We start from the raw sequence: 22,708 nt of genomic DNA, 5'->3' as shown, positions 1-22,708 counted from the left end.
ATTTTAATCTGTCTTTGGTCTAAAATTCAGATAGAGATATCATGGTCCACTTAGGACAAAGGTTTACAGAGTACAGTAACTGTAACTGCTCTCCTCTCAATTTATTGTCAGTAAAACAAATTTCATTGACTGTAGAGATAGTAGGAACTGCAGATGCTGGAGAATCTGAGATAACAAGGTGTGGAGCTGGATGAACACAGCAGGCCAAGCAGCATCAGAGGAGCAGGAAGGCTGACATTTCAAGCCTGGACCAGACCCTTGTTCAGAATAAGGGCCCAGACCCGAAATGTCAGCTTTCCTGCTCCTCTGATGCTGCTTGGCCTGCTGTGTTCATCCAGCTCCACACCGTGTTATCTCTCTTCATTGTCTGTGCCTAACTCGACTATCTCCCACATTGATTAAGACTGAACAAGACAAGCAGCAATTCTGATTCTTTTTAAACTTTTTTTCCTTCGAACAAGGATTTAGTGCAAACCAGAAGCAGAAAGGAATTGAAGGAAATGTTTGTTTTTTTTCTTTAAGCAGTGAGTTGTGATCTGGAATGACAGTGGACCCAAATTTGCTGCTAACTTTCAAAAGGTAGCCATGGTGTGGAGGTGCAGCTGTTGGACTGGGGTGAACAAAGTCAGAGGTCACACAGCACCAGGGTATAGTCCAACAGGTTTATTTGAAATCACAAGCTGTCCACCTGACGAAGGAGCAGTGCTACGAAAGCTTGTGTTTTCAAATAAACCTGTTGGACTGTAACCTGGTGTCGTGTGACCTCTGACTTTTGAAAGGAATTAAATATGAACATGAAATGGGAAGATTTGCATGACGGTGTGATTTATTGGAAAGTTCTTTCAAAGAGATAGGACAAAGCAGGAAGGGCCAAATAGCCTCTTGCTGTGCTGCAGGATTCTGAGTTTATAACGCTGTAGAGTGTTCAGTTTGGGAGAAGGTTATTCAGCTCCAAGCTATTTTCACCCATTCACATTCCCCTCCATGTGAATATTCCCTTCAGCTGTTGATAGCATTCTCTTTTAGTTGATTTTTCCAGCAGTCATGATATATGCAACCAGATACTTGGCTTGAAATATTCCTTCTAACCTGTCGCTTTGTCAACCATGTTGCCATCATCTCAGTTAATATATTTTCTCAGAGTGGATAGCCAGAGACTTTTTCCCAGGGTGGAAATGACTATTATGAGGGGGCATGATTTTACGGTGATGGGAGGAAGGTATAGGGGATCATGTCAGAGGTAGGTTCTTCACACAGAGAGTGATGTGTGGGATGCACAGCTGGTGGTGGTAGTGGAGTCAGATACATTAGGGACGTTTAAGCAACTCTTGGATAGCCAAATGGATAATAGTATAACATAGGGTACGCAGGGTAGTAAGAATATAAATTTGGTAAATCTTTATATTTATAGAGCACCTGTCACATAGAAAAACACGCAAGAAGAAAAATGTGTATTTGGCTAAGGTTACTGCTCCCACATTTTTGCACGTTTCTGAGGAAAAATGGAATAAGAAAGAAAAATAAAATTAGATGGGATTCAATTCTAAAAAAGGAACAAATGGAGAGTTCCAAATCACCCCCAGTCTTTGTGTGTAGCTCAGGAATGAATGAAGAATATCACATTTAGCAGCTAACCAGTCATCGCAGTTCTAAGATGCTGCTTGGCCTGCTGTGATCATCCAGCTCTACACTTTGTTATATCACAATTCCCAGTTTGTTTGGGTCTTTAAATTTATAACCTGTGTCACTGTCTCTTGGTAAAGAACTGAGGCCTTCTTAGGGAAGGAATTCTGCCATCTTTACCTTGTCTTGCCTACATGTGACCCCAGACCCAGCAAAGGTGTTGACTCTCAATTGCTATCAACAGTGGTTAGGGGTGGGCAAGAAATTCCAGCCTTGCTCATGATTCCTTTGTGTAATATTCTAAGAAAAGGAGAATGGGATCCTCAGACTGTGTTGTGAAATGATCCTGTGATCTTGCATTATGTGCCTATGTCTTTGTGTGTGTATTTGTCTGTGTGTGCGCACGTGTATTTGGCTGTGTGCGTGTGTGTGTGTCTGTGTGCATCTGTGTGTGTGTGTTTGTGTGCATCTGTGTGTGCATTTTTGCGTGTGCGCGCATGTGCACATCTGTGTGTGTGTATTGTCTGCGTGTGCGCACATCTGTGTGTGCATTTGTCTGTGTGTGCATGTACGTGTGTGTGTATTTGTGTGTGTGTGCTGTGTGTATGTGTATTTATGTGTGTGTATTTGTGTGTGTGCGCATCTGTGTGTATATGTGTATTTGTGTGGGTGTGTATTTGTTTGTGTGTGCGCGTATTTGTCTGTGTATATTTGTCCGTTTTTGTGCGCATCTGTGTGCTTGTGTGTGCATATTTGTCTCAGTATGTGTGTGTGTGCGCGACGTGCATCGGTGTGTGTGTATTGTCTGCATGTGCGTGCATCTGTGTGTGCATTTGTCTGTGTGTGCACGTGCGTGTGTCTGTGTGCTTGTGTGTGCATATTTGTCTCTGTATGTGTGCGTGTATTTCTGCGTGTGTGCGCGCGCGCGTGCATGTGCACATATGTATGTGTGTGTGTTTGTCTATCTTTGGTGGCAATTTCTTAAAAGTGGAAATGTTTAGAATTATGAAGAACCTGTTGGTTCCCGCTGTACAGCCCTGTGCTTCTGCTTTTTCTGTAAAAAACATTGATTCAAAAATAGAGACAGAAGTTGTTCAGATTGCCACTAATGTAATGGGGGCTGGGGGGGGGGAGGGGGTTGGGGGTTACTCAAATATATAAACACAAGAGAGAATACAGGGACGTACTCTTGGAATCACCTGTTGTAAAGCCTAGAAGTGAAGTAAACCTTTCCCGTCATGGTTTCATTCTGGAGTTGAAACCAACTTCCTGAAGCCTTGAAGTGTGTATAATATTTATAATCTGGGGGGGGGGGGGTGTCATGCTAAAAATACGCCAGGCGCTAGAAGCACGTACATCGGGTATTTGCCTTGCCTACGCCTTCAGTCCTTGCCTTAAAATAGTGCTTTTATTCCATCATGAAGCCTTTGGGCTTTTTGACTACGACACGAGCTGGCGTGGAAATTATCTCGGAATGCATAAAGTCAGCCTCCTTAACTCAATTACCCAACAAATAGTTCTTTTCTCCCCTCCTTGATCTCCTCTTGCTTCGGGAAGAGGTCGTTCAGAATAACGTGCAAGTTTACTCAGGGTGTACAATGAAACGCAACCATTCAGCAGCGGGAAATAGTGTCAGAGAATCACATGTTAACTTCTGGCGGGTGCTGTCATTATGAAGGCAAGAGCAGAAACGCAAGGTTTAGACTTGAAACATCACCAATTTATATCAAATTGATTGGAAAAATGTTAGCATATTTTTAAAAAAACCCTAGCTGCCGCGAGCCAAAGTGATTGAAATAAATAGACTTATATTCAAAGGTGCGTGGGCTCCATTTGATGTGTCCTCGTATTTCTGTCTGTTTGAACGGCCCAATTATATCCCGAAATGTGTAATCAGCCAAATAATTAAAGATAATGATTTTGCAGGTCTGTGGGGACTGGGGCTAATTGGATCGTGTCTTCAGTGTATCAGCATGAAATCTGATGGGTCTGGGTCAAATGGCCTCAGAAGCAATGACAGATGAAGCGTACCGCAGATAAAGCTGCTATGTAAACAAATAAGTTTTGAAGTGTTTGTGTACTGAAGTTTACATGTAAACTGTTGAGCTTAGGCCTCTTGGAACCTGGACAATGCTGTGTAAGCACTTACTTCAAAACAGAGGCGACCATGAACTTGCACTTATCTTTTAGGCATTGCTAGCCAATGACTCAGCACGCTGCTATATATCTATACTGCTGGATTCTGCATATTAAGTGAGCAATGGTGTAAATTACTGGCATTTTAGAGCAGATTGTTGTCTGTCAGCATCTGTGTACAACTGGTTAGACCAACAAACCTGGCTCTTCTGCCCCATCAATCTTACTTGGCAAACTCACTGCCAGCATTTCGAATGATTGTCATGATAGTCCCCTGTCTTTACCCTCTGATAACACCCTCCAGTCTCTGCCCTCTGGAGTCCCCATCTGACGAGTTACTTTCGGCTGGTTTAATTTTCTCTTATCTGACGATGCAGCCAGTCCAGTTCTTCAGCTTTATTGCCAGCTGTGCGCTCGCTCCTCAACATTTAACAACATGCTGCTCGTGGCATCCTTATCCAACAGAACAGGCTTTGCTTCCAGCTGTAGCACTCTCTGCTTTCTTGCATAAACCTAAGCGTTTTGACTACATAGTTTGACATCAAGGTCTAAATGAGTTTAAAAACCTCATGGTGAAGTTCATTTATTTAAGTTCCTGTATTTGACTACGTGATCCATCTGAATGATGTCAAACTTCCTCACTTCCTCACACAAAGGCTGGCAGAGGTTTAGAACTCTTCACGAACAGCAGCGAAAGGTGGATCAGTTGTTAGTTTTAAATTTGAGATAAATTTTGTTGAGCAGAGGTATTAAGGGATATGGGTCAAAGGCAGGAGTAAGGAGTTAGGTCCCAGATCAGCCATGATCTTATTGAACGGTGGAACAAGCTCAAGGGCTGAATGGGCAGTTTCTGTTCCTATGCTCCTGCTTTACATCGCAGACAGCTGGAACAGTCAACGCTTTGGCTTCCTGCGCGATCCCCAGCTTCCTGTCCTTGCTCTCCCTCTGTTACTAAAGCTGGTTTCTTCACCTCTACCACGCTGTTCACGTTGACTTCATCTGTCCCCACTTCTGCCGCTAGACCCCTTCTGTTTGTCTTTGCCACCTCACCGTGTCATACCTCCCTGCTCTTGGTTCTGGCCTCAAATCCTCAAATCCCTACCACCTCGATTTGCCCAGCAGCCCTTCCTCCTCAAGTCAGACTGTATCCAAGGCACCTTCCTGTGCTTCAGAACACAACATGTGTACAGGCTGTTGTCATAGAAACGTTGTGTTCGTGATCCTGTTCTTTGCGGACCCAAAACTCCATTACTCTGCTGCGTCAAGACAGTAATATCCTGAGGGCTGCAAGGTAAAATCACCTTGAACTCTTCGCTGGATTGGTGTTCTTTCCTGTTGTGCAAGTATTTGGAATAATGTAATAACCACATGTGTTTACTTGAGCAGCTACATTGTTGTGCCCCCACACTGGGCTAATTATGGCTTTAGTGTAAACACATTGTGCCACTTTGCTTTGGAGAAAAAGAATGCCTAATCACTTTCGCATGAGTAAGTTATCCACATTAAGGAGGGATTTTCCTTTCCATGCAGTAGAACTGAGCCCTGGCTGCACACAGGAGCCGTGAGGAGACTGAGGAATCTGAGGTTGGAGTCTTGCTAGGAAAGTATTCACACTGGGGACAGTTTCTCATTGCTAGATATGGCTGATCTGTCTGTGTAAAAAAAACTGTAAAATATGTCTGCACTGACCTTTAATTTCCCTGCAAAAGAAATGGACTATGGTGTGGTGGCTGCCACTGTTAGAAGTGCAGCTCCCTTGTTGGTTGGCTGGGGGAGTTTCAGAGTGGATTGAGACAAGGCGATATGCAATGAATGAATGAATGCCATTAGACATTGTATTTAAGAGCTGCAATCATAATAAAGTCTGTTCACAGGAGAAAGAAAAAAGGTGAGATTGTGGGGCCCTCTTGTGGCACAGCGGTAATGTTCCTAGCCTGGACTGGGAGGCTGGGGTTTAAGACCCTCTAATTCCATTTTGATTCAGCCCCCTCTCGCTTACCCTCCCTTGCCTTAGTTTTCCAGATGTTTTCACTTAAGTTGAAAAACAGGTGATTTGTTGGCAGACAAAACCATTCAGAGGAACTTAATAGCATCTCTGGTAGGAAAAAAAGGGAAGGAGCTAGGATCTAGGGCTCTTGTGGTACAGTGATAGCATCCATACCTCTGAATTAGGAAGCCTAGCTTTGAGTCTGCCTCCTCCAGAGCTGTGTCATAACATCTCTAAACAGGTTGATTAGAAAATATTGACACCAAAAGTCTGTGTACTTCACCAGTCAGAAGGTCTCCTCATGGGCCAGATGCTGGGCCTGGCCAAAGTAACCATCAACAGGCCCACGCTAGAGGGATTGTAGTTTGTGACTGCCTGCCTTGAAATAACTGCACAGAGGCTGGTATCCCATCACCAAGTCACCCTTTATTTACATCTGCTCATCCACCTCAGCCTCTAGAACGAGGAACCCTTCTGAATCTCCTATTTATATCTGTCAGCCAGGGCTCCCTGATTGGCCCAGGTTAATAGCCCCAGTCAGAGATCTCATAGTCAGTGGATCCACCTGGTTCCAATTACTATGCAACCCCTGTCCTATAGCTGAGTTTGCATTGAGTGCCCTTGGGGAGGGAGTCTTTACTATTCACTGACCTCCTTAAAGCTTTTAGAGTAGGCAGGCACTGTGGAGTGCATTATCTGCCCCCAACTCCAACTTAATTTAGCTTCCTCTCTTGTTCCCCTTCCCCATTTTTTGCAATTGCCTCGTGGTCAGTGCCTGCAACTGATCGATTGTTTATTTGATAACATGAATGACATGGTGGAAGTTTAGATTTTTAAACAAAAGACCTGAGATCTTCCCCAGTGCGTCTGGACAGGGGAAAGCTGTAGGAGGGAATGGTGGCAACTGGTGTTTTTGCTAAACTGTAGATTTACTTGTAAACCTCTGACAGTCTTTTGCTGCCTATTTATCTGATAGATACCAGCCTGTTAAACACTGGTAGATGTCTCCTGGCCTGATGCAATGCATTTATGACTCTTTTTGTGCCTCTGAAGACTTCTGGAAACAAGATCCCATGGACTGCTCCAGCGGACCTTTTGTTGATCTATGACAGTAATTAGTCAAATTCATCCAGATGATGTTTGTACTTTTGATTCATAGATTGATAGAGAAATGTAATAGAGTGATCTTCCCCAAACGTTCAAAATTCCAGTGGTGGTTTGAATAGAATATCCTTTATTGCCATGTGTGCTCAAGTACAGAAATGCAGGAATACAGTGAAAAGTTTATAATGTCTCCCCACGGCACCATCTTAGGTACAAAGTACCTTGGTAAAGACCTTAGATACAAAATAAAGAAATAAAGGGGAACAAAAGGAAAATAGTTACATTATGTGCAGTTGTTTGTGGTATAAGTTAGAAAAATGAGAATAAAGTTTAAAAAAGATGAGCACGACAGTCTTTCAGTAGATTGGTGCAGGGGGCTTCCTCACATGGTCAGCCCAGGCTCGCAAGCCACTAACCGCCCGCACTGGTCCCCAGCCCAACAATTGTCCCTGCTCCGCTCGGCTCTCCAGGCCACGGACCCTCCCCACTCCGAGCCTCCAGCCCACGGACCCTCCCCACTCCGAGCTTCCAGCCGGCTCCAACTCAGGAGAGAACACCAAGGGAGGAAGAGAAGAAAACGGGAAATAAACAGAAGTAGCAGAAGAATTTGGCTGAGAGTTTCCTCCTCCGCTGCCATATTGATTGGAGATCATGTTTTTGTAAGTACAGACTGGATGGGCTGAAGGACCTTTTCTGTACTGTATGATTCTATGTGCACTCTCACCTTTTCCCTCAACCCCATTTCCCCCACACAAGGAAAAACTCTCTTGTAGCCAAAGCTGAAATTTTCCCAATCATTCGTTTAGTTTGTCAGCTAGTTGCTTAAAGGGTAGAGGGAGAATTTCACAGGGTTTTCCTATATTCCCCTCCCACTGGAGAAATGGAGTGGGGAGAATCTCAAGTTGAAAAACTCTGGGTTAATGGCTGTTAATCTTTTGGGGTGGAAATTTTCGTAGGTCCATCTTAGAGCCTGAATCAACTGACTGCTCAGTCGTAAGATGGCCAGGAATTCCACCCTGGGCTCTCATTAATTAGACACAAACCTGTTACGCATCAACCCTCCATATATGATAAACCCAGAGATAGAAGGAACTGCAGATGCTGGATTTGAGATAAGGAGGTGTGGAGCTGGAGGAACACAGCAGGTCAGGCAGCATCAGAGGAGCAGGAAAGCTGACGTTTCGGGACCCTTCTCCCTCCATGTATGCTCACAGATGTGATGATCCCAGCTGATGTTCCTCTAGAATAAGTCAGACCAAGAGTCAAATCTTGACCTGATGGATGTTTAGTTTTATTCGCTCATTTGTTTTTATGGTTTTGGTTTTGGGGCACAGGCACACAGAATCTTGGTGTAACATTTTATTTGCAAGTTATCACTTGTGGCAGTGCAGCACTCCCTCAGTCTTAAACTGAGACTCAGAGACAAAATGTGCTCCACCTTCTAGCTTCACGTCAGAATTCAATTTAAAAAGAAACTTAGCGGCCAGTAAATTATTCTGATACATTCCCGCCTGGAAATCCTGGACAAAGCCAGTGCCCCCGGGGCAATCCGAAGGGTCCTATCATGGGTTTCCTCCCACAGTCCAAAGATGCGCAGGTTAGATTAGATTCCCCTACAGTGTGGAAACCGGCCCTTCGGCTCAGCACGTCCACACCGCCCCTTGGAGCATCCCACACGCCCCTGAACACTACGGGCAATTTAGCATGGCCGATCCACCGAGCCTGCACATCTTTGGACTGCGGGAGGCAACCCGCGCAGATACAGGGAGAACGTGCAAACTCCGCACAGACAGTTACCCGAGGCTGGAGTTGAACCCGGGTCCCTGGCGCTGTGAGGCTGCAGTGCTAACCACTGAGCCACCGTGCCACCCTCAAGGTTAGAGTGGATTAGCCTTGGGAAATTGTCCGTAGTGTCCAGGGATGTGTAGCTTTAGGTGAATAGGGTATCAGAAATGCAGGATAACTGCAGAGATAGGGCATGGATGTGGGTCTGGATTGGATCCCCTATGCAGGCAGGCAGTGTGAATTCAATGGGCCGAACGGTCTGCTTTCACACTATATGGATGATACGTGCCCAATTATGTGCTTAGTATCCGTTTTTGTCAGCCACCAACCTGGCATGGTGTTGTTTCTCAGAAGCCCTTAGATTCCTGCATGTTTACCCCTGACATTGTGCACGTTTTAAATGCGGAACGCAGAGATAATTAAGCTCAATTTCTTCTCACTATAGGACGACCTAATAGATGTAAATATCCTCTACTGACAAGAGCCCTGCTGTGACGGTTCAGTTTTATGTGTCAGCCTCAATCTGTCCTCCTTGGATTATGGTCATAGTGCTTTCCATTCATTTTTTAACCTGCTGCTGAAGCAGAAAGTGTCTCTCACTCTATCTCTGAATGTTTCCAACATCCCTGTGTTGCGAACGCGGCGGGATGGAGTGTTTCCGAACTCCCTGAAGAGTTTCCTTGCAGAAGCAGGGCATCCTTGCACTTCCAATAGAAAGTCCATTCATTTTGAACCAAAAGCGGAGGAATTGCAGGAGAAACTGAGCGGATTCTTTGGGGAGTGTTGACGTTTCGGGTCCAACGACCCTTCTTCAAAACGCTGTTGGTTTAAGGTGTCTGCAAACAATCTGATTCGGCACCACTCAAACGCACTGCTTCAGTGATCCAGAAACCTGGGCAACTGTCTGATTTTGTTTTTGAAACGGCACTGTTGTTGAGTACAACCTTTTTTTTGTATGTGTGACTGATCCCGTGGGTGGAGCTGTTATTGTTTTATTAACATAATCAACGTCCAGCCTCCTGTGGCTGGAAAGAATTTGCATGTTGCGTGGCGGGGGGGGGGGGGAGGTTTCTCTCGTCTCTTTGTTTTCAAGTTGCACTTTGAGAAACAGTGAGAGAGAGAGAGAAACACTTCCTGCATTTGCCAGCATCCCTGAGAGAAGTAAATCTCCTGTGAGGAAGACGGAGATGTATCATTGCAGAGCTATGGCGAGGGTTAAAACTCTGGACTGTATTATTTTGCCTGGGATGGTTGCTTGAAGATTTGACTCATGTCAGCTGGCATGCCCCAGTGAGATCTCAATGCTTGACCTGCGGCTTGAACTGTCGCTGGAGTTGATTGCAACTTGGTTTGAGAATTTTAGGCAAAGTTTAATTTTTCCCAATCGAGCACACTATTCCTGTCTGATGTAACCGCTGTACTATTTCTGAGCTGCAAAGCTGACTTCCAATCGAACCCAGGTCTATTTCAAGGAGGACTGTTCCCGGTTTTAAATCTACTCGTCACTACGATAAACCAACGGCAGGATGGTTCATTGCAATGTATGGGTCTGATAATCTTCCCACATTCCAACTCAGGAACTGAGGCAAGTTCGTTTTTATTGCAGTCATATCTAATACAGGCAGTTTTTGTGCAAAACATTTTAAATAAAAACTTATGCGTGGTGCAGATTGATTAAGAGCGATGCTTTGATTGCACAATATTATTGATATAATTTCATAATTAGCCATTGTGTAACTCCATATATTTATAGTGTTGATAGATAAATAAATTGGAATGGAATGCCCATCAGATAGAACAAAATATTTGAGATTTGTAATAAAACATGATGTCTTCAATATCTACAATAACCTCCCTTTTAACTAACAGCATTGTGGAATATTTTACTTATTTATGAAGATGGGAATGATTGAGAAGGTTACAGCATTGTCAGGGATCAATATCAGGTTGAAAGTAACAAGCTGCTCTGATAATGTAGATGCTGTTTGTATTGTCTGGCTGACCAGCCCAGGTATCATCTGATAGACTTTCCGTTGAATCTGATAACAGATTTCTCAGCTTGTGGTAATAGCCGTGTGGAATACATTTTGTTCATTTTGTCCTTCCTGTTGGCCAGCTTCCAAGGAGTCATTGTGTTGAGCTGGATCCCTGTCTTTGTTTTCATATCCTTCTTTAGTTACACTTTGGAATAACTTGAAAACGTTTTAATCCAATTGATCAGCATTGAAATCATAAGGTGGATGACAGACACAAGTGTTGCATTATAGATTTGAAGTATTGCGATCCTTTATTAAATATTTAACAATAGTCTTGCATTTAGTAAGAGCTGGGTAGGGTTAAAGCTCAGTCAGGCTTTTTTTTTGATGTTTTAAAGTGGGGGACATTATACTGTAACCAGGGCTTATTGACTAGACAGTCATTGCTTATAGGATAAAAAGACTTCAATGTTAAACTGGAGAAATCAGGGAAAGTTTAGACTTGTCATGAATTTAATAGTGCTATGGAGCAAGTCCTGGCTCAAGACAAGTTACAGTTATCACCACAACAGGACCACTGAAGGATATATTTCCAGAGAATATCAGAGCCTGGGCCAGGTTTTTACAGGTGAGTAAGTTCGCTGTTCCAACCACAAGAAATACCATCACAGAATCCCTACAGTGTGGAAACAGGCCCTTCGGCCCATCAAGTCCAACTGACCCTCATAGCATGCCACCCAGACCCATCCTCCTTTAACCCCACTAATCTAGGCATCCCTTGAACACTATGGGCAATTTAGCATGGCCAATCCACTTAACCTGCACATCTTTGGACTATGGGAGGAAACCCACGCAGACACAGCGAGAATGTGCAAACTCCGCACAGACAGTTGCCCGAGGGTGGAATTGAACCCAGGTCCCTGGTGCTGTGAAGCAGCAGTGCTGACCACTGAGCCACTGTGCTGCCGATAAGAGCAAGAACGGGCTGTTGAGCCCCTTGAGCTTGCTCCACCATTCAATAGGATCTTTACCCCCTGAACTCTTGTTTTCCTGACTGATCAAGAATCTAACTCTCTTGGCCTTAAATATAGAGAACAACTCAACCCCCACACCGCATGGCAGCAAAATCTTCCAAGACTCGTGGCCTTCTGAAAGAAGAAATTCCTCGTCATCTCAGTCTTAAATCGGTGCCCCTTTATTCTGAGATAATGCTCTTTGGCCTTAGACTCTCCTGTGGGGGGGAAACATCCTCTCAGCACTGACCCTGTCAAGCCCCTGTAGAATCTGTATGTTTCAATGAGAGCACCCCTCATTCTTCCAAACTCCTGTTTCTAAGACAATCCCTCTATGCAGAGGATTTCCTAGTGAACCTTCTCTGAGCTGCTTCCAAAGAAATGGTATCTTTCCTTTAAATAATGGATCAAAACTGCTCTCAGTACTCCAGGTGTGGGCACCCCAGCACTTTGTGTAGTTGCAGTAAGACTTCCCTATTGTTACACTCCAACCTCCTTTGAAATAAGGACCAACATTCCATTCACCCTCCCAATTACCTGCTGTCCCTGTGTGCTAGCTTTCTGTGTTTCATGTACAAGATTCCACAGGAACTTTTACCTTTCTGCTCAGTATCAATATGAAACAGCAGTTAAGAGAGCACCTGTCTGCTTTCTCGAGTGGATATAAAGATGTCCCTGCTAGAATTTCACAGAGGAGAGTGTTCCAATTTACTCCCACAGCCCAAAGATGTGCAGGCTAGGTGGTTTGTCTTTTTCCCAGGGCAGAAATGACTATTTCAAGGGGGCATAATTTTAAGGCGTTTGGAGGAAGGTATAGGGGAGATGTCAGATGTAGTTTCTTCACACAGAGAGTGGTGGGCATGTGGAATGTGCTGCTGGCAGTGATAGTGGTGTCAGACACTTTAGAGACTTTTAAGCGACTTTTGGATAGGCACATGGAGGATAGTAAAATATAGGGTATGCAGGGTGGATTGATCTTAGTAGGATAATAGGCCGGCACAACATGGTGGGCCAAAGGGCCTGCACTGTTCTATGTTCTGTGTTCTAGAGTCTCCTCTGAAATCCAAGTCAAAATATTTATCCCTCAGCCAGCAGCAGTTAAACTCATTGTCTGCTGTTTGTTCATTGTTCTGTGAGGGAGCTCGCTGTGTACAAATTGGCTGCCGTGTTTTCTACATTAAAACAGTAACTGCACTCAGAAAATTACTTCTCACGATGGGAAACGCTTGAGTATTTCTCTGTGATTGTGAATGTCAGTGTTAGAAATGCAGGTCCACAAGAATAGCTCCAGAGTTGACTGGGAGATGCTGAGACTCGTTAGGTTTTGTATTTAAGACTGGGCTTTTCACAGAGGGAGTTGTAGTTTGCGACCTGCCTCTCCCCTGCAGCTACATTGTGCCCTTGGAGTGGGATCTTGTCATGTTCACCGTCCCTCAATACCTTTAGGGACAGGTGGGCACTGTAGGTGCTGGGCTACATTGTTTCCCCTTACAGCACCATTTTTATTTAGCTGCTCCCTCCTTCATTATTTTTTTATTATTGTTGCACTTCCCTAGTGGGACAAAAAGGATAAAAGCTGATTTCATCCCCGTTGGTTAAGGTCGGGTCTAAAACAAAGTTGCTGGAAAAACTCAGCAGGTCTGGCAGCATCTGAGAAAGAAGAAGTACAGAGTTAACATTTCGGGTCAGTTCTGAGGAAGGGTCACCGGACCCAAAACGTTAACTCTGGTTTTCCTTCCGAGATGCTGCCAGACCTGCTGAGCTTTTCCAGCAACTTTTGTTTTTGCTCCTGATTTATAGCATCCGCAGTTCTTTCCGTTAAGGTAGGGAGTCAGCTCCTGGATAGGGGAAGGGTGCAGGAAGGAAAGGTGGAAACTGGTGTTTGTGGCAAACTAAAGATAAGTCCCTTATAATTCTCCAAAAGTTATTTGCTGCCTGATTCAACATATGCATATCATTCTGTTCAAAGTGGAAATCACTTTTGCAGCTGCAAGTCTGCATTGCCTTTGAAACTTGTTCCTTCTTGACTGAAGGCAAGGATCGAGAGTATCCTGTGTCTCTATGACATGGGTAGGAGTTTTCCAAACTTGTACCTGTTCCAATTTTGGCCAGCAGCCAATTAAAGAACAGAAGACCTCGGAGTGGGAATAAGCCATTCAGCCTTTTGAACCTGCTCCACCATTTGATACAATCATGGCTGGTCTCATCTCGGCCTCAACTCCACTTTCCTGCCCATTCTCCGTAACTCTTTAACCATTACTAGTTAAAAACCTGTCTACCTCCTCCTCAAATTTACTCAGGGTTTCAATGGTCCACTTGCACTCTAAGGTAGTAAATTCCAGATTCACGGCCCTTTGAGAGAAGTAATATCCCACCACTTTTGTTTTAAATCTGACACCCTTTATCCTAAATTGTGATCAGAGATAATGGGAACTGCAGATGCTGGAGAATCCAAGATAACAAAGTGTGAAGCTGGAGCTCTCTGATGAAGGGTCTAGGCCCGAAACGTCAGCTTTTGTGCTCCTGAGATGCTGCTTGGCCTGCTGTGTTCATCCAGCTTCACACTTTGTTACCCTTTATCCTAAAACTCGTTCTCGATTGCCCCACAAGAGGAAACCTAAAGCTCCATAAGGAATTAATGGCACTGATTATTTGTCCCTTCTCTAATGCATAATTTATTTAAATAAGGTTAAAAGGTTGTCTATGAGAAATAAATGTTTAACAATTATGAACGCTTTTTTATTACCTCACCAAAATAGTTTAAAGTGCCTCAGACATTCGTTGTATTTGGAATTAGTTGAGCTGAGGATAGGGAAGTGTGTAGACTGCTCCTGTCCATTTCTCCTACTGAATAAGTCCATGGCCAGTCTGTAGGTGGACACGCCTGGCTCCATGTTCCTTAATACCTATTGTTTACTGAAACCTTTCAAACTTAGCTGTAAAATGAACAATTAATAAAACATCAGTTTACAGTAGGACGTTCCAAAAGCCTTTCTATGTGGAACAAAAGCCTGTCTCTAATATTTGGATCATACCCCCTGGTTGCAGACTCCCCGTACAGCGAAAATTGTTTCCATCCACCCAATCATTCTGTGAAAACATCAACCACATCACCTTTCAGTCTCCTGAATTCCTGCAAATGTAACTTCACTTTGTATGATCTCTCCCCATTTAACCCTTGGAGATCGGGTCCCTCGTTGTTGCAGATGTTCTCTTAAGTGTAACAGAACTCCAAAGTGTGGAAACACGGGCAGTGTGTTCTGTGCAACGGCACTTTTAATGTTTCTGAGTCGAGAAACCACCACACATAGCTAACCCATCCTGGGCTGACCCCTCATCCGAAATGATGATGCCAGTCATATGAAGATAAACTGGCCCTTTGTGGGGATAATCTTCTTCCTGACAAAGAATGGAATCCCTTGTTTGGCAAGTCAGCAAATCCAGAAAGATAGAAACTGGACAGATTGGAAAATTGGCCTTGCCCTTTCCATTCATTTCCCCCACCCCCCATTGTGTATGTGTGGGGGCAAGCGCACCCCTGCCTTTTTGAAGCAGAACATAGCGAAGTTCCTTTTGAAGAACTGGAAGGGTAAGAATGGGCTGAATGTGGGGAGCCATCAGCCACTTCCATATAGGGAGGAATTTCTTCACATCCAATGTGTGGAAAATGGTCGCACAATTAAACAGCTTGCGAGAAGAGTAGCAAATCTATAATGTCTTTCGTGACTATTGGCTGTTCCAAAATGCTTTACAGTCAGTATGAAGTGTAAGTCAATTTCAACATAGCAAGCTTTCAGAAATAGTCAGCTGATAACAACCTGATTGTGACTTTTTAATTACATATAGTGACTGATTGGAGGGTAAATAATGGATGGTTCAAATTGAGGAAACCTCTCGTCTCCCCTGGAATACTGCTCTTGGCTCTTTTACATCGTTGGACAAAGCAAACAGAGCCTCAGGTTTAATCCACTTGAAGGCATCTCTGGCAGTGTAGCACACCTTCAGTAGGAGCTGAGTATTTCTGCACCCATTTCTCTTGAAAGGTCTTCCTAAAACAGATACATTGGTTGCTCATTTAGCAAAAATGAAATAGGCTGTGGTCTTTCTGCATCATTATATGTGTTTGTTTATCGTGACCAAAGAGTAATTTCTTCTTAAAAACAAAGCCATGTTTATAATGGTACATATTATAACCCTTCAATTTTGCCCTCGAACACATGTGGGAAAATTCCATTTGGAATTACTTGCTGAATGATGGCCAAAAAAATTCAAACTAATTTGTCCTCGCCTTGATTCATAATCTGTTTTACTTCTTCTTATCACCTCTCCAGGGTAAAGGCATTGTGATATTTAACACAGGGCTATTAATCTAGACACCATGGCAGATGGTGGGATTTGAATTTAATAAAAATTTTGAATTAAAAGCCCAATGATGACAATTAAACCATTGTGATAAAAGTACAGTAATGCCCTTCAGCAAAATAAACAACTGTGCTTACCTGGTCTGGCCTATATGCAAATCCAGGCAATTAATACTGGGCTAGCTAGTGATGCCTATATCCCATGAATAGGTACAAAAATAAATGTGGAAAGGCTGGTAGGCAGCCAGCTGACCAGTTGTATGGAGCTGGTGTGAATACCTCTGTGAATTGTTCATTTTGGTGAGCATGAGTCTTCATTGAACCTTTCTGGTGCTCAGTTAACTATATTTGCATCATCTGAACAGTGAACAACCATTTTCAAAGACCGTTCAAAACAATTTGCCCAAACTAATCAATGTGGGACATGAATTGCAGAGAAGTAATTGTGTACAATTATATCATAAATTCATGGAGTCATACAGCTCAGAAACAGACCCTTGACCAACCAGTCCATGCTGACCATGTTCCTAAACGAAACTAGTCCCACCTGCCCCCGTTTGGCCCATACCCCTTCAAACCTTTCCTATTCATGTACTTATCCAAATGTCTTTTAAACGTTGTAATTGTACCCACATCCACCACTTCCTCTGATAGCACATTCCACACACAAACAAACTCTTTGCGTAAAAGAAGTTGTCCGTGTTCTTTTTAAATCATTTCTCCTCCCACCTTAAAAATATGCCCCCTAGTTTTGAACTCTCCTATCTTAGGGAAAAGACGTTTCACCTTCGCACAAGTCAGCCAGAAACGGAGTTTATCATTGTTTGCTCATTTTATTTTAGAAAGAAAACTAGCTGCTAACTAACTAATTACCAGCTATCAAAACCTATCCTGGCCACACTAGGAACTACTGTATTAGTGCCATATGCTTAACTCACAGAGTCTTGTCTTGTTTATGCCCTCTCCTCTCCAGCCCTTCCTTATAAAATACTACTGTCTAATATATTATTGCAGCAAAATAATAATAGAGAGGAATATGCTAAAGCTGCTGTAGTGATCGGGTTCTCTAAATGATTTGTTGGAATTTATTGGTGGGACAAATTCTTCTGTGACTTGTACCTTGGAAGAGCCCTGTGTGCTGGTGCCAAATTCAACAATAACTGGATATATTGCAGTTATATAGCAAAAACAGAAATTGCTGGAGAAACTCAGCAGGTCTGGCTTCATCTGTGGAGAGAGAAATAGAGTTAATGTTTCGAGTGCATTTTTAGAAAGTTCCAATGTTCTTTAATGAAATTAATCTTCCTGTTGTCTAAGAACCATGCCTTCTCTCTAGACAATTTAGGAGGTGTGTCTCTACTATTAATCACTGGTAGGCCTAAAGCAAAACCGAGACAATGGAGGTTTGGTGATAGTGAATTGCCCCAAACATCCCTTAGCCAGTGTCACGGAACTGGTAGAAATAGTGAATAGCACACTGTCCGAGAAGTGGCGTTCTGGGAAAGGTCACGCATGGCAGTCATGAATATCCTCCTGTACCCTCCTCACTGTCTTCCACCTCCAGCCTCTGTCGCAAAATGGCTCAGCTGGGAAGTCCCTCTGATACTTCCTGAGCTCTCCTTGCTCACAAACCTGATTCCTGCTGCCCGACAGTAACATCAGATGTCATTGTCAATAAATGATAAGCTGTGGGAACTAAGAATCACTCAAAAAGCTTGCTAACAAAACTTGTAAAACCCCTTTTGTGTGTGGCTTACTTCCTCGTAACTGCTGGTGACAGTCTTTAAATAGCTTAATTTGTGTTTCAAGGAAATGACAGGTGCAGCACTTAATGTATTCCTAACCCTAAACTAAACTACTATGTTCAGTACTGTTCAATATTGTTGGATTCCGTATTGTTAATCAAATTATTGTGGATGTCATGAACATCTGTCATTCTGTTCTGTTTGTTGTCATTCTGCCTTCTTCCTTATCGATTTTTATGTTTCTTCTTCCTCATTGGTTATTTCCTGCTTTCCTTAGTCGCTTATTATGTTGCAGTTAATCTTTTTTCCAGAAACTATTTCTGCTCAATTACATTTAAACCAAACCGTCTTGAAGGCTGAGCCACACTGGACGTGAGTTTCAAGTCTGAGAGCCGTGACTGAAAGTGTTTTGGACTGTGTGATCGAGCTGGTAATTAGTCATTCACAGGAGAACTGATTACCGCATGCTCTTGGGAGAAGGTGATAGAAATCAGAAATACAAAGCCGAACTTTCCTTCTTACAGAGTGCGAAAAGCTGAGAACCCAGTCTGGGGTTGGAATCTGTGCTTCGTCTGCTTTAGTAATGCCAGTCCTGTTAAGGACATTATTGAATCAGCCTGTTTCAGGATGTAATGATATACCTCTGGAGCAGGTGACACTTGAACCTGGGTTCCCTGTGTCAGAGGTACAGATACTATCATTGAACATCGCCTGCTCTCGATCACCTCCACAGATGACCTGGTTGACCCTTGAAGGTTCTTGTAGTGCAGTGACTGTGTCCCTGCCTCTGAGGTAGGAGACCCTGGTTCAAGTACCACCTGTGCAGAAAATACCTCTGTGTTTTGGAGCTGGTTGATTCCAAACACTTTGTAAGGAGGATACTGTGCCCCATGGCATCAATTTTGTTTTATGTATAAAGAGGGGCTATTTGCTTTTTGGCTACTAGACAGGGAAAGGGTCCAGAAGTGAGGGGAAAGTTGGAAGCTGGTGTATGTGCTAAACTATAGTTTACAATCAAACCATTGCACGTCTCTGAAAGTCTTTAGCTGTCCATCGCAACATAGGGATATCGGTTTGTGAAATACTGTGCACATCCTCACGTGCGGTTCACCTGAGCTTGAACCCCTGCTCTATTCTCTCCCTCACCACCTCCCCTGCCTATCCCACCTCAGGCTACAACCTTGCACACCTCCCCTCGGTTTCTGGTCAATACCAGATCCATTCCCAATCCTGGCAGCATGGACCTAAAGATCTGAGCTGTTTCGATAGATCGAGTGGTTTAATTGCCAAATGTGAAACGATGTGAGAAAGGGGGAGATGTAAAAGTTGGCACACACGATAATGACCTGGAAGGCGCTATCTAACAGGCTGGTGCGATCAACTTCTCTAGCAGCTTTTAAAAAGCAGGTGCTTGAAGAGGTTTGGGGGAGAAATCTAGGATGTGGTGCTACAATGGACAGATCCATTGAGGAGCCAGCAAAACCATGATGAGCTGCATGGCCTCCTCTCTTCTGTAAGGTTTAATGATTCTGTCCTTTCATACCAGAACTCCCTATGTCCCTGCAACCTCCCCTGCCTTTCCAAAGAAAAAGCACCACCGGAACGAGAGCGGGCAGTTTGGCCCCTCCACCCTGTTCTGCCATTCGTTTGTTAGTTAGTTGCTGATCCGTACCTTCCTAATTCCATTTGCCACCCCACCCCTCCATCTTCCTTTAATATCCTTTGCAATGAAGTATCTCAGGTTTTTACATTTTCCACAGGCACAGCTTTTTGGGGAGGGGTGGAGTAGGGGAGAAAGTTCCAGAAGCCCCCTCCCCTAGTTGTGAACAAGCGCTTGCGGGCAGCACGGGCCCAGCTCTGTGACAATTTGGTGACAAAGCTGCAGGAGACTTCCTCAGTGTGTGTATGTGCAGAGCGGTGTTACTGCTGGCCTGCTACACTCCTGCTACAACTGCTTCTATTTCTGCAAGTAGCATAATTGTGGTTGTTGCTTCTCAACTGCTGCTGTGTAAACATCAGCTCTCCCTCGAGTGTGAATGCTGCAATGCTATTTATTGCGGTTTGATGAAGCCTTTTGTTAGATCAGAGTGGTACATCAGCAGTAAGGAGGAACTGGCCCACAGTCTACTGAGACTTAAAGCATTTGGCGATGTGAGGAGGTTTTGAATTCAAGGAGCAGGTTGGGATCTGGGAAGCACTTTGCAATGTGAGGGACACAGAGTGCAAACTTACTTCAAATACATCTGCTCAAAATGGGGAGGATAATGCCAAGCAATGAGTAAAGAGCAGGGGAAATGGACTAATTGAGTTGCTGTTTCCGAGAGATGACACCGGTGAGATGGGGAGACTAGCCTCTTACTGGCCAGTCTGATTCTAGGATTCAGTTAAGGCTGATGAAAAGGGTGGGTTGGATTTTACACTCAGCTTTGAGATTTTGGAGATAATGGGAACTGCAGATGCTGGAGAATTCCAAGATAATAAAATGAGAGGCTGGATGAACACAGCAGGCCAAGCAGCATCTCAGGAGCACAAAAGCTGACGTTTCGGGCCTAGACCCTTCATCAGAGAGGGGGATGGGGAGAGGGAGCTGGAATAAATAGGGAGAGAGGGGGAGGCGGACCGAAGATGGAGAGTAAAGAAGATAGGTGGAGAGAGTGTAGGTGGGGAGGTAGGGAGGGGATAGGTCAGTCCAGGGAAGACGGACAGGTCAAGGAGGTGGGATGAGGTTAGTAGGTAGGAGATGGAGGTGTGGCTTGGGGTGGGAGGAAGGGATGGGTGAGAGGAAGAACCGGTTAGGGAGGCAGAGACAGGTTGGACTGGTTTTGGGATGCAGTGGGTGGGGGGAAGAGCTGGGCTGGTTGTGTGGTGCAGTGGGGGGAGGGGACGAACTAGGCTGGTTTAGGGATGCAGTAGGGGAAGGGGAGATTTTGAAACTGGTGAAGTCCACATTGATACCATTAGGCTGCAGGGTTCCCAGGCGGAATATGAGTTGCTGTTCCTGCAACCTTCGGGTGGCATCATTGTGGCAGTGCAGGAGGCCCATGATGGACATGTCATCTAGAGAATGGGAGGGGGAGTGGAAATGGTTTGCGACTGGGAGGTGCAGTTGTTTGTTGCGAACTGAGCAGAGGTGTTCTGCAAAGCGGTCTCCAAGCCTCCGCTTGGTTTCCCCAATGTAGAGGAAGCCGCACCGGGTACAGTGGATGCAGTATACCACATTGGCAGATGTGCAGGTGAACCTCTGCTTAATGTGGAATGTCATCTTGGGGCCCCCGCTTGGAGACCGCTTTGCAGAACACCTCCGCTCAGTTCGCAACAAACAACTGCTCTTTATGGCCCCAGTTCTTGGTCCATTCCACCATTCGGCCTACCCAGTGCTCCTCGCTCCTGCTGGGATATCCCAGACACTGGTGCCATCTTTAAAATCCCGCTGGGCACCCAGACAATTGCCCCAGTCCTGAGTACGGTGCCTGACATTTTCCCCCATCATAGCAGACAGGGGGTGGTGATCTCCCCCGCTTTGTGGGCAGGGAACTGGATGCCCTGCTGGACAGGACTTCCTCTTCCCCCAAGGGCCAGGAGAGGAGGCCATGACACCACACCCTGTCCGGCCTGGTCTCAGGTTGTCACCTGGGTCAAAGCTGTCGTGGCATCTGGAGGAGAGCCTGGCGCTGTAGGAAAAAGGTCAATGCCTTCTCCCCTCCACCGATACTCACCCTCACACTCTCTCTCTGTCACTGAGAGTGCCCGGCGTGTCGGAAGAAGATCAGTCCTGAGGTGAAACGTTGAAGTGTAGAAGCATCCTGTGAGTGGATGGGAGACATACCTTGAGGGTTTTTAGAGACTGGCAAACATTGGACGCCAAATCTGAGTTGCCAGTGGGAAAGGCAATGGCCTAGTGGTATTATCTATTAATTCAGAGACCCACGGAGTGTCCCAGTGACCCCGGTTCGAATCTCACCACAGCAGATGGTGGAAATTGAATTCATAAAAATCTGGAATTAAGAGTCTAATGATGTCCATAAAACCATTGTTGATTGTTGGAAAGGCCGCTGTCGTTCACTAATATCCTTTAGGGAAGGAAATCTGTCATTCTCACCTGGTCTGGCCTACATGTGACTCCAGACACACAGGGATGTGGTTGACTCTTAACTGCCCTCTGAGCAACTGGAGATAGGCAATAAATGCTGTTCTAGCCAGTGACACTCGCATCCCATCAACACATGAGGAAAAAAAGGTCTGTGGATGTGGTTTAAAGGACCCAGGGAGCACGGCCTGCAATATTGCCCCCATTTGGAAGTCCTTTGGAGCAAGCAGTGAGCTGAGGTCAGCAGGTATCTGCTCTGAGTTGCATGTTCAGAATTGTCAGTGTCGAGTTTGTCTGCGGAGAGTGGATAGTGTGAAAGAAAGGTCTATATCAGTGAGGCAAGACCTGTAATTAACTAACAAACAGTAACACTCCTTAATCTCCAATGCCCAAGAAGAATCTCACTGTGAGGCCTGGAGCTTAGCTTTGAAGATGCTGTTGACTTTGCAGTAGGTCTCTTGCCATGTTTGCCACGATAACCCATATTATTCGGGCCCCTCTCAGAGTCCACCCATTGACTCCTCTTGACCAGAACCGGACGGAGTGGGGGGGGAACAGGGTTTTAAAAGCAAAGGCCACCCTCTTAGGCCCATGATGAGGACAACTTATTTCTCTCAAACTTTACAGTGCTCTGTCTGAGAAGGTGAGGCCATTCAATACTTTTAGGACAGAGGTAGGTAGGTTCTTGCTAGGCAAGGAATCAAAGATGATTAGGAATGGGCAGGATGTTGGAATTTGAAACCCAGCAGATTAGCCAGGTTATTGCTGAATGGTGCCAAAAGGCCTATTCCTGCTCTGATTTCCTACTTTCAAATGTTGGATTCTGTGTATCAGCAATGAATGAGTAAAGTAGTTATTCACAAACACACTAAGGAAGTGTTTTGCTTTGCC

At 44.6% G+C, this 22,708-nt stretch overlaps 1 protein-coding gene across 10 annotated transcripts in view; it reads left to right on the top strand.

Annotated features, from left to right (window-relative positions):
- pik3cd (phosphatidylinositol-4,5-bisphosphate 3-kinase, catalytic subunit delta) overlaps window positions 1-22,708 on the top strand; it is a 216,924-nt gene that overhangs the window by 103,822 nt on the left and 90,394 nt on the right. Inside the window, exon 1 of one of the 10 annotated variants that reach the window (XM_048561569.2) lies at window positions 9,740-10,220. The exons of the other annotated variants lie outside the window; for them this stretch is intronic. The gene's annotated coding sequence lies outside the window, so the exon portion shown is untranslated. Of the gene's footprint in view, window positions 1-9,739; window positions 10,221-22,708 lie in introns of those variants that run through there. 10 annotated transcript variants of the gene reach the window in all.

This window comes from Stegostoma tigrinum, chromosome 28 (genome assembly GCF_030684315.1).
Source record: "Stegostoma tigrinum isolate sSteTig4 chromosome 28, sSteTig4.hap1, whole genome shotgun sequence".
NCBI lineage: Eukaryota > Metazoa > Chordata > Chondrichthyes > Orectolobiformes > Stegostomatidae > Stegostoma > Stegostoma tigrinum.
This window is presented reverse-complemented; position numbering and strand designations above follow the sequence as displayed.